Source organism: Oryctolagus cuniculus, chromosome 15 (assembly GCF_964237555.1).
Source record: "Oryctolagus cuniculus chromosome 15, mOryCun1.1, whole genome shotgun sequence".
In the NCBI taxonomy this organism is placed as follows: domain Eukaryota; kingdom Metazoa; phylum Chordata; class Mammalia; order Lagomorpha; family Leporidae; genus Oryctolagus; species Oryctolagus cuniculus.
In genome coordinates this window covers 15,412,111-15,429,164 of record NC_091446.1, presented here as the reverse complement: position 1 = coordinate 15,429,164, position 17,054 = coordinate 15,412,111, and the positions used below count along the sequence as shown (strand labels likewise).

The 17,054-nt window shown below is 44.9% G+C and overlaps 1 long non-coding RNA gene across 2 annotated transcripts; it reads right to left on the bottom strand.

The window, feature by feature from the left end:
• Positions 1-1,183: 1,183 nt before the first annotated feature.
• On the bottom strand, positions 1,184-16,157 carry LOC108178454 (uncharacterized). Of its 2 annotated transcripts, XR_007910944.2 has the most exons (4): positions 15,771-16,157; positions 3,839-3,917; positions 2,120-2,280; positions 1,184-1,282 (listed from the first exon to the last, which is right to left on the bottom strand). It is a non-coding gene; the product is annotated as an uncharacterized lncRNA (long non-coding RNA). The 2 variants fall into 2 exon arrangements; XR_007910945.2 differs by lacking the exon at positions 3,839-3,917 and having other exon boundaries at positions 15,771-16,142.
• Positions 16,158-17,054: the final 897 nt, after the last annotated feature.

The following is a 17,054-nucleotide window of genomic DNA, read 5'->3' as shown; positions in this document are numbered from 1 at the left end:
TATAATGGGCTGGCCAAGAAGAGTCCGTGTAGAATGACTCATCTGGTAGAAGTTGTCATGGAGGACAAATCTGTGAGAGTGTAGGTGCATGGATCAGCATAAATCAACCAACGGCCCATCTGGGATGTGTCTGCTTGTACTCATCCATACCTTCTTTGGGAAGCTTGATTCCAAAGGGTGCTTTAAAGACAATGGTATTATTCCCTAGAATCACCTCAAGAAGTCCTATTACTTTTGCAGCCCATGTGCCGCCTGCCTTAAAGCTGTCCAACTCTTAGCACTTTTGACTGAACTATTGTCATTGAAGAAAAGCTAATTAGAAGTCAGACAGAGGTTAAAGTTCCCCCAAAGACAGAATTTCAACTGGAGAATTGGGGAAAGTTTCCAAGCTTGGCAATCAGAAGTGTTTCTTATAGCCAATAAGGTGACCTCAAGTTCACCTACAGATAGAAGTTTGAGAAAGCTGAATAAATCCCAATCTATTTTCACTCAATGAACGAAAAGATAAAGGGGAAAAATCTAGACATTGTGTTACTTGTCCTGGGTAAATCAATAAGGAAGATGCTCTTTTTCAAAGGTGCATATGGGCTTAATGATCCTGAAACCCTGAGTTCAGAATTGAAACAATATATATATATATATATATACACACACATACATATACATATGCATATATATAAGTATAAATCTTGCTCTGAAACACTGGCTTAAAATAAAAGATTAAATGAAAATGCACATGAAATGCTGACTATAAATTATTATACATATTATCATCAACTATTCAAATATTTATCTTTTCTGGGGACCATATGCCCATGGGGGTTGGTAATGAGATAATAAGCTCTTTTCCATTAATATTCTGTCTTAAATTGAGCCCAGCTTTATGAGGAAAAAAACACTGTTGTCATCTCAGGTGTCACTGGCCTCTTGGTGAAGGGGCTGGCAGATGCTGCCAGAATCGCCCTGGGGAAAATCGCAAAGTCAAGGTCAACTTTCCCTCTTCTTTTTCTCCATTTGTCACTCTTGTTTCTTTCACTCTGAGTCTGTTTCTTCAGGGTCTCACTGATGTTCCCTCATGATCCTCAGGGTTTGTTGCGTACCATCCCAATAAGGCAACCCCCTTTGCTGGGACCTTATATTAGTCTGTTTTCATTACTCTAACAAAATACCGGAGTCAGGCTACTTTATAAAGAAAATGGGTTTATTTAGCTCACATTTCCAGTGGTTCAAGGGCACAACGCCTGCTTTGGCTCAGCTCTGATGTCGGCCATCTTGGATGCACCTGTGACGATGGATAGCCATGTTGCGAGCAAGTGTGGGAGGAAGAAATCACATCACCCAACAGGGAGCCAGAGAGAGGTTGGGGTTCCACACTTCTTTCCAAGGCATGCCACCTACTGACTCGAGGACTCCCATTAGGCTCCAACTCTTGAAAGTCCCACCTCCCACCCTTTCCACACTGAGGATCAACTCCCCAGCAGGTGAACACTTGGGGAACAAACCATGTCACAAGACCACAGCTGGTCTCTACCTTCCTTTCCTCTATTCCATCAGAATAGGCTCTCTGCTCCTTTGCAGGCAGGGAAGTTTTTCAGTTGTTTAATGTGGCTGTCACAGTGGCCCTCCAGCCTTAGAAATGAAGTTGCCCCTTGAGAGTTAAACTCTAAATGAATTTTTAATGGATCAGTAGAAATTAGCAAGTGCCTTAAAGTGGTCATATGAGTCCCCAGGCAGTACAAATGGACATTAACCAGATTGAAGATATTAATATGTATCTAACGAATGGTGGGTGGGCAAGGTTTGGTCAGCCAATGAGGGAGCAATCACTTGCCAGGGACAAGACAAGCAGTGTCAATCTAAACTGACCAAAGATAGAGGCCCTCCTGGCTGTGTTTCCAGTGTAGTCTGGGTAGATGCCAACCAAAGTCCCAACTTGTAAAAATTCCATCTGCCACACCCACATCTCCATTTTTTTCCACTTTCTCCAAGCAACAGTGGATGTTTTGACTTCCTATGCAGCTCACTTGCATGAAAAATATGCACTGATCAGGCCAACACATTCTGTGTATCTGGTAATTACTTTCCATGCTGAAAATTTATCAGCAGGTCCCCTGCTTACCTGATAGTGTGGGGTAAGCTATACGGCATCAGCACCTCTGGAGTCTCATGAAGTTTCTGAGGGCAACAGGCTGGTATGAAGGTGTATCTTAAAGGGACAAGTCCACTGTGGATCACTGTTGGTGATGAGTAGAGAAATTGTGGAAGTCAATGTCACATTGTCTGTAATCAAAAGAAATGCAAATTGCACATGGTTATGGGTTTACCAACGTACTCCCAAGAGATGTTGAATCTGTACCTCCTGCCTCCAGTATCTCAAAAATATTTGCACATAGGGTCATTGCAGAAGTCATTAGTTAAGTTAAAATGAGGGTAATATGGAAATAGGATGGGCCTTTTGTCCAGGATGTCTGATGTCCTTATAAGAAGAGGAGAATTCGGACAGAGTCACAGAAAGACGACTGACATGTAGGGAGGGAAGCAAAATTGCAGTGACGCTGTCACAAGTCAAAGATAACCTGGAGCTACCAGAAGCTGGAAGATGCAATGATGGATCCTTCCCTAGAGACCACAGAGGGATTATGGTCCTTTCAACACTTTGACTTTGGGCTTTCAACCTCAGAACAAATTTCTGTTGTGTAAAACCGTAAAGCCGCCCAGCTTGTGGTAGGTTGCTATGGCCACATAGCAACTACCCAAGGGCATCACAAGCGCACAGTGTGAAGAGTGTCCCAGGAGGAAGCAGTCTGTGAGTTAGGGCTGGGTCCCAAGGGGAAGGTTGAGGAGAAGAGTGTCGGAGCTGGAAAGCCGCTACAGTCCTGTACTACAGTGCTTGGGCGATTGTAACAAAATGCCTGTGAAATCCAAGATCAGGCCCTGGTGGTGTCTGATGCATGCTCTCTGCTTCATAGATGGTGCCTTCTCTGTGTCCCCGTGTGATGGAAGTGCAAACAGGATCCCTACCGCCCCTTTCATAAGCACACTAAACCCATCTGTTTGGGCTCTGCAGCCATGATCTAGTCAACCCAAAGGCCCCACTTGTTAATAGCATCACCTTCAAGGTAAGGTAGGTTTCAACGCATGAATCTTGAAGGCACACATGCATTCAGACCATAGGAAGTCTCCTCTTGGTAATAAAACCTCAAGGCCTGGAACCCGTTCGACACCTGTTCATGACCGAACGGAAGTAGGGAGCCAGAAACAGAACTTCACCGTTTTTGGAATCACTGTTTTCTCTTTGTAGTTAGCAGTGAAATCCTTAAGAGTAACATTGTTATTGGTGAAAAGATTACCCCTGTTCTTTTTCTCACATGGAAGAAGACTTTCCAAGAGGACAAGGCAGAGAGAAATGCAAGATTTATTTAAGTCAGAGACTCTTGCTCCAAAAGAGGCAAAACTGGAAGAGGCTGGTGGTAGTGGGGTATTTAAGCACAATTTTTAGGAAAAAAAAAAAAACAAAAAAAAAAACAAAAAAAACCTGACATTCAACTAACACCCAGCTACAAGGAGGGGGAGAAAGTCCATCAATAGACCTGATTTGTAATCTTATTTGCCCTGTCTGGTTTGCTCCTGATAAAATGAGAGAGCCATGGAAGGGTGGATCTGTTGCTATTCTCATAGTAAGATTAGAAGCTCCCAAGAAATGGGGCAGGCACATTTGTTTTGCTAAAAGCAGCTTTTTGGGAGAACCATGCAGTAGGATTTGGCCACCTTGATCATGCTTAAGATAAATTTGGGGGCAAGCAAACATTTTGCACCCTCAATTTCCACCAAGACCAACCTGAGACAGGGGTTTCAAGAGTTGGGTAACGGCACCGTGTCATCCAGTCTTGGGGGAAAGAGTCCCAAAGGAGAGAAACCTGGGGAAAGGAAGGAAAAACGGTGTGGTGGCCCCACAGTGTCCCCTGGCCAGCTTCCTTGGAGGGCATGCTGGAAAATCGCTCAGGAGTCACCAATTCCTTTGTCTCACAAACAAGCTTTTCATCATTTCCCCAGTCTTCATCATCATTTCCCCAGTCTTCATCATGTCCACAAGTAAGTATTCCCTCGAGTATTCAAGTCAGAAATTGAGGCGTCATCTTCAGTTCTTCCCTTCCCTTCACCCTCTCCTCCCACAGACTGGGAAATCCTGTAGAATTCACTGCTCTACACATTTCCTGAGCTCTCCCTATGACAATCCCACTTCAGTCCAGTTTTGCACCATCATTCTCCCAAAGACCACCACCAACCATCTAATTGGTCTCCCCACTTCCACTTCTCCTCCTTATCCCTTCTTCATTCAATAGCAAAAGTCATCTTAAAATAAAAATGTGATCCTAACTCCCCTGTTTAAAACTGTCCATTTGCTGGGGCTGGCATAGTGGTGCAGGGGGTGAAGCCACTGCCTGCAACGTCGGCATCCCTTTAGAGTGGAGTCCTGGCTGCTCTGCTTCTGATCCAGCTCCCAGCTAATGCGCCTGGGAAGGCAACAGTTGATGGCCCAAGTGCCTGGGCCCCTGTCACTCACATGCAAGACCTGCATGGAATTCCAGGACCCTTGTTTCGGCTTGACACTGCCCCTGCCCTGGCCATTGCAGCCATTTGAGAAATGAATCAGCAGGTGGAAGATTTCCTTCTCTCTTTCTCTCCATCTGACTTGGTTGCTCTGCTTTTCTAATAAAATAAATAAACTTAAAAACAATCTGATTCACTGAGAATTAATATGCCAACTTTCTACCATGGCTGACAAGTCATTTCACTATTCAACCCTGCCTTTCTCTCCACTGTCTCTTCAGTTGTGCTTGTACAGTTTTTTCAGTTTCTCTGTCTAGAACTCTTTCCCACCATGAGGCCTTTGCACATGTGGTTTCTTTGATCAGGAATGTAACAGCCAGTCACATAACCAGCTATTCAGTTTCAGCTTGCATGTCACCTCCAACAGGTCTTCCTTGGTAAGCACTCACATCTATGAATCTTTATCCCAACAGCTCATTTGTTTCTGTAGAGTAAGTACCATAACTCGCAATTACTTGACCTTTCTCTTTCTTTCTCTTTCTCTATCTCTTTAACTTGTCTCTCAATATGTATGTTTCCTGAAAACAGGAACTATGATTATCTTGTCCATCACTGTATCCCCACCATCTAGCACAGAACCACAATAAACACTCAGTCATATCGTTTGAATGAACAAACGCTCAGTGTAATCACAGTTGAATGAGACCCCAGGAATGGAAGGTGGAGATGGTGTTGAAAGGCCACCACAAAACACACCAAACACTGGAGTTAAAGGAAAGGCTTATCTTCAGGGGCCGGGGGTCGACAGGCTGGAGGGAGACAGTGAAAAGAGGGCCTGTGTGGGAAAGCAGGTCTCATAGCCTTGCAGGGATAAGGAAGTGGGAGCAGCAAATCCCGTTAGGGTAAAGGTGGAGTTGTCGCTTGTGGTTGGGTCATTTGGTCACCTGCCTTCTAGTAAGCCAGGCTGGATTTTGGAGAGGCTGAAACTTACTGTACAAGATGGCGACTGGGCCAGAACCTAAGATGGTGCCCGGGGCTTAAGATGGCGCCTCAGATAAAATGGCACCGGTTTCGCTAACAGGTGTAGCATGAGAAAGAAGACAGAATGATTTTCTGGACAGTGAATTTTCTAAAATTGCATGAAGGATAATTTCATTCAGTGTGACAGTAGCTGTGTTTGCAGTCCAAAATGCTGAAAAAAGTATTAATACACCTAAATATGTCTATTGAAGCATTATTTATAATAGTAAAAACAGTCTCTTCACTAATAGAGAAAAAGATGTATTTGTGAAGACACTAATATTCACCCTATAGAACTTTAAAACTATCAAAAAAAAGCTATGTAGAAGCAAATTGCTGTCTTTATCTGTAATATCCATCTGCCAAATAAAAGGTCAAGTGATTTTCCATGTGTAAGCTTGTTGCTTTTCTTTTCTCTCTTTCTTTTTTGTATTTGTGCCTTAATAGAATGATAAATTTGGCCGGTGCCGCAGCTCACTAGGCTAATCCTCCACCTTGCGGCGCCGGCACACCGGGTTCTAGTCCCGGTCGGGGCGCCAGATTCTGTCCCGGTTGCCCCTCTTCCAGGCCAGCTCTCTGCTGTGGCCAGGGAGTGCAGTGGAGGGTGGCCCAAGTGCTTGGGCCCTGCACCCCATGGGAGACCAGGAGAAGTACCTGGCTCCTGTCATCGGATCAGCGCGGTGCGCCGGCCGCAGTGCACCAGCCGTGGCGGCCATTGGAGGGTGAACCAACGGCAAAGGAAGACCTTTCTCTCTGTCTCTCTCTCTCACTGTCCACTCTGCCTGTCAAAAAAAAAATACATTTACCTTTGGTTACCGGTAATATTATTCATTAATCCCAAAGACACTTAAAGAGTGCATATTTCTTTCACAAAGAATGCAGGTGGATTCAGAAGTTTTCAGAAGGCTATGAGTATCCTAAGGGCATTGCAACCACCTTCCAAGACAGAAAATCTAGGTGGCTCTTGATAAAGTGGAGGCTTTCAAAGTGTGGTCTGCAGACCAGCAGAAACCAAATTCTTGGGGCCAGCTCTGTGGCACAACAGGTTAAAGCCCTGGCCTGAAGCGCTGGCATCCCACATGGGCGCCAGTTCTTATCCCAGATGCTCCTCTTCCAATCCAGCTCTCTGCTATAGCCTGGGAAAGCAGTGGAAGATGGCCCAAGTCCTTGGGCCCCTGCGCCCACGTGGGAGACCTAGAAGAAGCTCCTGGCTCCTGGTTTCAGATCTACAAAGCTCCGGCCGTTGTGGCCATCTGGGGAGTGAACCAGCAGATGGAAGACCTCTCTCTCTGTCTCTACCTCTCTATAACTTTGACTTTCAAATAAATAAAATAAATCTTAAAAAAAAAAAAAAAGCCAAATTCTCAGGCGCTCATCCAGACCTGCTGAGTCACAGACTCTGGGAGCAATCAGGTTGGAAGGCTCCCTCTGAGTCTCAGGCACTCGGAAACCCGAGAAGCACTGGGTAAAGCAATGGGCTGATTACCAGCTCCAGGTTTACTGAGATCTGCCCGAGGAAGGAAGCTCTGTTCCCACCCTGGACCAGCAAGGAAGGAGCCAGTTTCTCTGTGCATCCCTGGTATGCAGACAGTGCCACACACTCTCCTGTGTGAGCAGGGCTCAAGTGGTGCCAGGGGCCATGAGATGCTGTGCCCCTAAAGCCCCCCTCTTCCGGCAGAGCGCCTCCTCTTCCTTCTCACCTCTGAGTGGGAAGGGCCATTATTCAGAGAGCAAAGAGAGCTGCTTTCTCTTTAGCACCTCCTCTGGGACAAGTGAGCTAGTTTCTGTGGGGTTTGGTTTAATTTTTAAGTATTTGCTTTTTATTATTTATTTGAAAAGTGGAGAAAGAGAGACGGAAGGACAGAGATCTCCCATCCACTTCTTCACTCCCTAAATGCCTCTAACACCCACAGCTGGGCCAGGCTGAAGCCAGGAGCCTGGAACTCACCCAGGTCTCCCGTGTGGGTAGCGGGGACTCAAGTACCTGGGCGACCACATGCTGCCTTCTGTGGTGAACATTAGCAGGAATCAGGAGTAGACCCGGGACTTGAACCCAGGCACTCTGATGTGGGATGAGGGTGTTAAGCGATGTCTTAGCTGTGCCAAACGCCCACCCCAGAAAACTAGTTTTTAACCCAGACTAATCAACTATTCACAGCTGTACTTGGATCAGATTGAACAGCCCGCTCTGGAGTTCCCCAAGATCTAAAACGGAGCCTCAGTGCACTGTCATTAGGCTCATTAACAAATGAGAGGACAGAGACCCAAGGAGCCAAGGTTCCTGAGGCTTCAGAGCACGGAGGAGCTCCCAGGTCTGTGTAATTCAGGACTTCGTGAACTTCCTCAGCTCGGTTCTCTTTCTGTGCCAGGCTCTGGCAACATCTCTGGGCTTTTCTTTCCACATCTCTGCAGTAGGGCCACAGCGCATGTGTGGGGGAGGGCTACTATGAATATTGGTGCGGTTTTGTACTGAAGGAGTTAAAAAATGTACTACCCCGAAATATACTGCTTAGGTAAATGAGTAATTTATTTTTTACTTCTAAATGTTTTTTTAAAACATTATTCATTTTTATTTGAAGAGCAGAGAGAGATCTTTCATCTGCGGGTTCATTCCCCAGATGCCTACAAGAGTTAGGGCTGGATCAGGCTGAAGTCAGGAGCCAGGAACTCAATGCAGGTCTCTCATGTGGATGACAGGGGCCCAGGTATCTGATGCATCTCTTGCTGCCCCCAGGACATGCTTTAGAAGGAAGATGAAATTGGGCTGGTACCGCGGCTCACTAGGCTAATCCTCCGCCTGCAGCGCCGGCACCCTGAGTTCTAGTCCCAGTCGGGGCACCGGATTCTGTCCCAATTACTCCTTTTCCAGTCCAGCTCTCTGCTGTGGCCCAGGAAGGCAGTGGAGGATGGCCCAAGTCCTTGGGCCCTGCACCCACATGGGAGACCAGGAGGAAGCACCTGGCTTCTGGCTTCGGATCAGCACAGTGCCGGCTGCAGTGGCCACTTGGGGGGTGAACCAACAGAAAAAGGAAGATTTGTCTCTCTCAGTCTAACTCTGCCTGTCAAAATAAATAAATAAATAAAAGAGCCAAGACTCAAACCAGGCGCTCAGATACGGGATGTGGGCAGACCAAGCAGCATCTTGGCAAGTAGGCCAAATGCCTGCCCTTAGTATTTATTTATTTAAAGGCATTACACGTGATTCTAATGTAGTATTATCAGAATCGAGAACTACTGTTTGAAAATATTTACAAGCTTTCTTTTTTTTTTTTTTAATTTGACAGGTAGAGTTAGACAGTGAGAGAGAGACAGAGAAAGGTCTTCCTTCCATTGGTTCACCCCCAAAATGGCCGCTAAGGCCGGCACACTGTGCCGATCCGAAGCCAGGAGCCAGGTGCTTCCTCTTGGTCTCCCATGCGGGTGCAGGGTCCAAGGACTTGGGCCATCCTCCACCGCCTTCCCAGGCCATAGCAGAGAGCTGGACTGGAAGAGGAGCAACTGGGACTAGAACCCGGCACCCACATGGGATGCCAGCACCGCGGGCGGAGGATTAGCCAAATGAGCCACAGCACTGGCTCCAAACTTTCTTAGCCATTCTCTTATTTATATTTCTAGTTGTCAAAGGTGAAAGACACTAGATTCACTAAATAATTCCGATTACAATAATCTAATCATCCCCACCAAAAGAAATGCTGCTTGATGAAGCTAAATCCTTAATACAGCTCTGCCTGAACCATCAATTTACTGGTGCATTTTGAATGATCTTACAAAGCCTTAAGGAAGGCATTTGACCTAGTGGATGAGAAGCTGGTTAAGATGCCCATGTACCATATTGGACACCTAGATTCAATTTCAGGGTGTGGCTCCCTATTCCAGCTTCCTGCTAATGCAGGAGCAGGTGATGGCTCGAGTAGTTGGGGCCCTGCTACCTGTGCACCTGCTCTAGATTGAGTTCCTGGCTCCAGCTCCAGCCAACCCGTGGCTTTTGCAGGTATTTGGTGAGTGAACCAGTATTTGAGAGCTGTTTGTATCTTTCTCTTCTCTTTCTCCCCTCCTTTCTGCCTCTCCAATAAATTTTTAAGTCTGTTTTAAGGATAAAGACTATTTTCTCTTTCTGTCCTTAAAGACTGAATACTCAAAGCCAAAAAGTTAATGTAAGTTCCTTGTTTTGCAAAACAATGAGATCTTTGGGTGGGGAGGGATCATTTTTCTGCTTTCTGCTTTTGGCTCAAAAATTAGGAACTTTCAGATTCTAGGAGTTCCTGGTTAGGAACTTTGTGTTTTTGTCCTTTTTCTTGCTCCTCCCACTGGAAGTATTTCTAGAAGAAACCTTTTTTCAGCTAGGCTGTGCACTGGCTGCACCTGTTCTTCACTTCTTGAGGTGGCAAGTGCAAGAGCCAGCCCTACCCTGTGACTCAGGAAAGATCACAGGAAGCCTAACTTTGTCATTGGTTCCAGCAGCTTATTCTGGTCCAGTTCACTACCTACTAATCCAATATTCTGACTTCCACTTGACTTATGGTCCTATCTCTCAACCGACTCAACCAAAGGGGTGACTAATGCGTTCCCTTGAACAATTTGACCTACATGGCCGAAAAAACCAGCTTGACTGTCTTTCTTCTGTTTCCACTAGATTCACGCTGCAAGGTGGTATGGCGAAGCACTCACTGCAACTTTATCACCCTGGCTTTCTGTCAAACCAATTGGTTTTGGCTGAGAGAAATGACGACTGGATTAGCAGCGACTGGGAAGAATTGGTCATCCTGATTGTGTGCCTGTGTTGATGGGTGGAGGCTGATTAAGTCCGTACAATGCTTCTGTTGTAATGCTTTCTAATGATTCTGGGCTAAACAGGAACACAGCTCGAACTGAGTTATAGTTCCCATGAACTGATAGAAATTAGCTTGCTGCTGTTTTGGCACAGGGCAGTTAGGATGGGTAGAGTCAGGATTATGGAGGAATTGCCATAAAATTTTACAATTTGATTTTCACTATTATTCTTGCTTTATTGGAAATAAATGGTTGCTGTCATTGACAGAAAAGGGCTGAAATGCAGAAGTTCCGTGTTTATTGACTAGAACAACTCATTTAACCTTTTTTTGTACTGAGGTGTTTCAAACTATAAAAGAAACTGTGACTAGTCGAGTAATGCTATAATCGTTGCTACCTTGGGACTTGGGTTAGTCAATAGCGGAAAACTAGTAAAATATTCAGGAAGGCTCGTGCCCTGAATCCATAAGATGACAATTTTGAAATAATATGCAATAAAATTAGATGATCTGGTTACATAAATATATTGAATTAAAGATAATACCTTAATTCTAGCCTTCACAAATTAACATTTAAAATAATAACTCATTTTTCTTAAGGAACTGACATGATTATAATATTATAGACTCAGATCTGCATCTTCTAATGAAATTCAATTTCTCAGGTTTTGAATTCTGAGGACTGTATTCCGAAGAAAATTGGATGTTTTCAGGCACAAAAATTGAAGGACATTTCTGGGAAGATAATACAGTGATAGAAATTATGTAGTCAAAAATTTAGGTAAATTTATGGGCTGAAGTCTTTTTAATGTTCCCCTCCTACATGATTAATAATTTAGAGTCAAATTTAGGGGCACTCCACCCAGAAAGAATTACATTATCCAATTTCTGCTACACGATCCTGAAGTGTAAGCAGCAAGCTCATTAAAAATTAATGAGGTGATCAGACAAATTCTATGAGTATGTGTGAGCATCTCATTAATGTTTCACTAGAGAGCATTAAGAAAGACTAAATAGACTGCAGTAGATCTGGAAGTAACAAATGGACCTCAAAAGCAAAGCCACTTAATGACCTTCCAGTAAACACAAAGACTTGAACAGAAAGGATGAAGGATTTTAGAAACCTATCAGTTACACACTTTGGCTGCATCTACCGTAGAAGAGTGAAGTAGAGAGTACGATCAATTACCTGCTTAATCTGATGAATCAACAGGCCAGGCTTAGGCATTACTGTGGAGCCTGCAGTAACTGATTGGACCGTCATTAGCAGGTTCAAGTGCCCAGCTCTGCCTAAGCACTGTTTGGCTGGAGCACAGGAACACTAGCGGCACGTTGGCACGGGTAATTCTCTGCTGCAAGAAGCCGTGCGTGTGGCATCTTCAGCAGCCTCCCTGTCCTCTCCCACTGGATGGCAGTGACAATGCCCAGTGGTGAAAATCCAGAATGTCTGCATAAATTCCCGAATGTCCCCTGACATTTATACCCCACACAGCTGAAAGGAGTGATACCTGTTACGTAGAAGCAGAGAATGCCAAGACTATGATTAGCCCATCCCAATCGAGTGGGAGGTTGTATATAGCGTTAAATGAAAGAATTAACTCGCAATTACTTGGTCAATTTGGGCTTCGCAGACAATTAAACTAGTTAATTCAGATCAAAATTTCTTCTCTGGGATTTGACTTATCAGGATTGGCATCTAAATTAACTCAATTAGTGGACTAACTGCTAGGCATATTTTAAATTTTGACTTGAGGTTTTAAGCTCAGAAATACCTCAAGTGCAATGAACTGGGTAAAAGAACAGATGGAGTGGGCTCACCAGCATGATTGCATTTTGGGGGCCTTGTTAGCGTGAACACACGCACCCCACTCCCACTGGTTTCTGGTTGCCTGGTTCTTGCCCTGGTGTCAACATCCCTTCTGCCTGTTGTCTAAATGTGTCTGCCCCATCCTGACTTACTAATAGCTTAGAGATTAAAAGTATGTGCTTCAGAGGCAGATAAAAGTATGCTTGGATTCTGATTCTAAGATTTTTCTGTCCCTCATCATGTGAAATAAATGGGATCAGGCATAATAGCTTGTTGTGAGAATTCTGTGAACTGGTTAGGATGTTAATGCTTTTGTCAATAACAGAGACCCAATTGTAATGCTAAGAAAGATCCCTGCTGAAATTCTAGACAGAGGCAGAGCTGGTGTGGCAGTTCTAGGAAGTCATCAAAACCAGGAGCCTTCTCATGTTTCTGCTGTGCGATATTTTTCAGATTTATTTGTTAGAAAGGCAAAGACAGAGAGAGACCTTCAACTCTCCAAATGCCTGCAAATGTGGAGGCTGGGCCAGGCCAAAGTCAGGAGCCCAGAACACCATCTGGGTCTCCCACCTGGATGGCAGGGACCCAAGCATTTGGGTCATCATCTGCTGCCTTCCCAGGTGCATTAGCAGGAAGCTGGACTGGAAGCAAAGCGGCTGGGACATGAACCAGTGCTATTGAACTTGCAGGCCTGATTTCCTAACTCCTGTAGGGAAGAAGGGAAAGTCCAAGGAGCATGGAGATTTTTCAGAAGCTTCCTGAAGACGACTTCTTCATCTTGAAATCAGACATGACCCCCTAAAATTTATACCAAAAATGAGGCCCCTTAAAGTTCCCCAGAAATGCTATCTGGGATGCCACATGTGTTACAGGAATTTGGGGTGCCGTATGATTTCACCATGAGCTTATTAATTAATCCCCAATATTAATAAGCCCGAGAGGGTTCTTGCCTAATATTTAGAGAATTCTCAATACCGGCACAGATAAATGAGGCAGCATGGTACGTTTTAAGCTTTTATTTAGTGCGAGAGGTATCTAGGAAAGTGAGGGCTTTAGTTCAGGTTGGAGAGAGGGGAAAGTCTGGAAACTAGGGTAGTGCCCATACCACTCAGAGAGAAGGCCAAAGCCACGTGCAGCAAGTGCCTTGACCCGCTATCCACCGCTCATCATGGGCAGCAAAGCAGAGGCAGAGAGTTTTGGGACCCTCCTTGCCTTTTTATATATTTTCCACAAGGGAGTGGCTTGTGGGCAGGTGTGTGATCAGGTATGGTCAGGTAGAGCCTGATGTCACATGGGGGCGTGGTGGGGGTATCAGGTAGGATGTAAGGTCACACAGGGGCGTGGCTAAGGTAGGGCGTGAAGTCACATAGGGGCATGGCAAAGGCGTGGTCTTCCAGCTCACAAATCTAATCAATTTTAGCTTGTATGCCTGCCTACTTCATTCCCCCCTCAGAGATTCCAGACCTTAATCTTAAGGGGATGTTGATAGGCGTCGAGTCACCATCTTCTGTAGCTGCTTCCTGCTGATTAGGGGCGCAGGCCCTGCCTGTTCTCGGTCAGGAAGTCACTGCCTATAATTGCTTGTTGGGAGCATATTGGTAAAATCAACCTGCCAATCTTCACCTGGACATGTTCCCCTCCTCTGCACAGGAGTCAACAGGGGAGGTGGCCTTACATGGCCAGGGTTATTCTGTAAACATAGTGGGCAAGAGCGAGTCACTTCCTTTATGACCGTATTTAGTAGCTTTCCTCTAAAAGCCCAGGAGACCAGTTGTACTAAGGCATCTGTTCCCAAGTGGGTAGAGTTGTGTATCTCCTTAATAATTTTCCATTGAGTGGCCATTGGGAGCATAATTCTATGATTTAGCACCCACCATCCATTTGCATTTTTAGTATAGCCTTGCTGTTGGGCCCATTCATTCTCAGGCTCTGTTTAGTGAGGTTCCTTAGCCACTTCCACAGATTGAGGTATAAGGGCCATTTCCAAACTCTCCTGTGTAGCTGTTCTTTTTGCTGCTGTATCTGCTAACGCATTTCCCTGGTTAACATAATTATCTCCCTTCTGATGTCCCTTGCAGTGGATGACAGCCACTTCTAAAGGCTCCAGTACTGCCTGAAGTAGAGCCAGTATCTCTTTTCCATATTTAACAGGGGAATTCTTTGCAGTCAGCAAGCCCCTCTCTTTCCAGATTGCTGTGTGTGCATGTAACACAAGGAAGGCATATCTGGAATCCGTATATATATTAACTTACTGGCCTTTTCCCAGTTGTGAAGCCCTGGTCAATGCAATAAGCCCCACCTTTTGGGCTGAAGTGTTGTGTGTAGTGCTTGGGCTTCTATTGTCTGAGTAAGATCCACCACGGCATAGCCTGCCTTTCTAACTCCTTCCTTCATATAGCTGCTGCCATCAGTAAACCATTCGGCATCTAGATTTTCCAGGGGCTCATCTCATAGATCTGGCCTACTAGAGTACACCTGCCTACTTCAGTCTTACTGACCACATGCGGGAGCAAGGCTGGGAAATGCAGTTTTCAAGATACAGTTGCCTGCAATAATATGGTACTTCTGTTTGTAAGAAAAAGTGAATATTGGACAGGCTTTAGTTTTTGCTGTTTGAAATCCTCGCCTCCATCTGCATTGGATCCTAAGAATCCAAGAATATACTTGATCACATAATCACTGCCTTCTGTCTTGATGCTTCTGCAAGCAGTGTCCTGTTGCTGGCGCCAGTGCTTCGGGTGGGCTCCAAAAGTGCTGTTGCAGACATTTCCATCGGCCACAGTGCTAGGGGTCCGATCCCCACAAAGGCATTGAGGCTGGCCTGTCACAAGAGTGCTGCGTGGGAAAGGACCTCCCACTCTGCACCACTTGCCACTGTGCGCCACGCCCCTAAACAGTCCTGAAGACTTTAACTCTTCTGGGTGGTTTTACTCATGGTCCTCAACCCCCCCAGAAACACTTCCCCCACCAAGGATCATCTAAATCTGAAGGGTCTAGGTTTTGAGAATTCAGTTCTAGTAGGGTCTTCTTGGAGCTAAGGACATTCAAACCTTACCATACAAGTCTGAGTTGCTTTATTTGGAGCAAGAAATAAGGGTCCATATGATAAGGCACACAAATAATTCTATTATTGGAGTAAAAAGGGATCATTTTATATTGTCTGGTTCAAGTTCAGTAGTTTTAGCAGAACATCCAGTAAAATTGTGTTTGCATCTGTGTGTAAGAAATGCAAATTATTTTAATTTTAAAATAATTGGGCCTTTTTGCTCATTTTCCCCAATGCATTGTGATGCTAAAAGTGTAATAATGAGTGCTGATACTGTTTGTCAGGAGGTAACTCCTTTTATTTTTCTACAACTATAACAATAGAAAATTTTACCTGTGCTAATGATTCATTGTTCTCAGGCTTAAGTTTTCCCTTTAGAAAAAAAGTACATAATGAGTAAGATATGGAATTTCCCAAGCATGGACTGCTCAAGAAAACAGTTGTAAATCACAGTGTATTGTGAAACAGAATGTGTGTGGCAAACAGTCACTAGACATCTATCCACTAGCCATTTGTCTGTACTCCCACACTGCCTCCTTTCTAGATAGCTGAGTTCCACCCTTGTTCGAGTATTTACCTTCCCTTGGGTCCTGTGTTGTGGCCCAGCAGGTTAAGGCCAGCACTTGAGAAGCCTTTGTCCATATCAGAGCTCGGGTTTGAGTCCCAGCTGCTCGGCCTCCTATCCAGCTCCCTGGTAACGAGCCTGGGAAGGCAGTGGAAGATGACCTAAGCATTTGGGCCCCAGCAACCCTTGTGGGAGGCCTTGATGGAGTTTCTGGCTCCTGGTTTGTCCTGGCACAGCCCTGGCTGTTGTGGCCATTTGAGAAATGAACCAGAGAATAGATCAAAAATCTCTCTGCCTCTCCCTTTCCCTCTCTCTCTCTCTCTGCCCCTCCCTATTTCTCTCCATGTCACTCTTTCAAACAAACAGACAAAATTTTTAAAGGAAGTACTTTAATTCCATTGCTCTTTTTTTTTTTTTTCACCCCTGCTACCTTCCAGGCCTGTTTTGTTGTGTATTTTCCTTACAATAAAGGTAAATTTTTTCAGCTATGGCTGCAATTTGATCAGCAGAAAGGAAGGGAAATACCCTCTAAGGCTGGGGAGGAAAGATGAAATACTGACTGAATGTACAGAACTTTAAGTAAAATGTATCCCCTCTCCTTTGATCCAGTAGGAGGTGCCCTTCACTCTCAGCTTATTCGGTAGGGAAAGGATTCTCAAGTGAGAAAAGGGCTCCAGCTATATGGGCAAAGAAGAGAGGGAAGATACAGGTTGCCAGTTACATATTTATAGAAAGATACTCTCCTGGCTTTAAATAGATATGTACATACAAAATGAACAAACTTAAAAAAATACAAACCCTTGGATCACAAGGGGGCATCTGGGAGCCCCTTCTGTATCCCCCTCACCCAAGGGCAGAGGGCATGAGTCTGCTTTTTAAAAATTAATTTTGGCCATCCTTGCAGCAAGACTGGAGGTAATTCCATTGCTCTTGCTCATGATTGGTGTAAGCGTGGTCATGAGATGCCCCATGACGGCTGGGAGGACTTCAGGGTTTTTCCCAGAAGGGACACAAATGAGAATGTGTGCCTTCCAGTGCGCGGATGTTGTAATGGGAGCACATGCTGCAGTCAGTGTGGACTTTCTTTTGATCATAAAGAAAGGCATTGTTGTTAAGAATGGCATTCCAGCACGATAGAAGGAAGGCACCTGGACTTTAACGATATCCTTGAGCTGCTGGAGTGACCCTGAGCCACCCTGAGTTTGTAGAATAAAATGCACTGTGTAAGTCATTTCTTTTTAGACGGTCTGTAATTTACAGCCCCAGGCGCCTAAATTGAGATACAATAATTTGCTA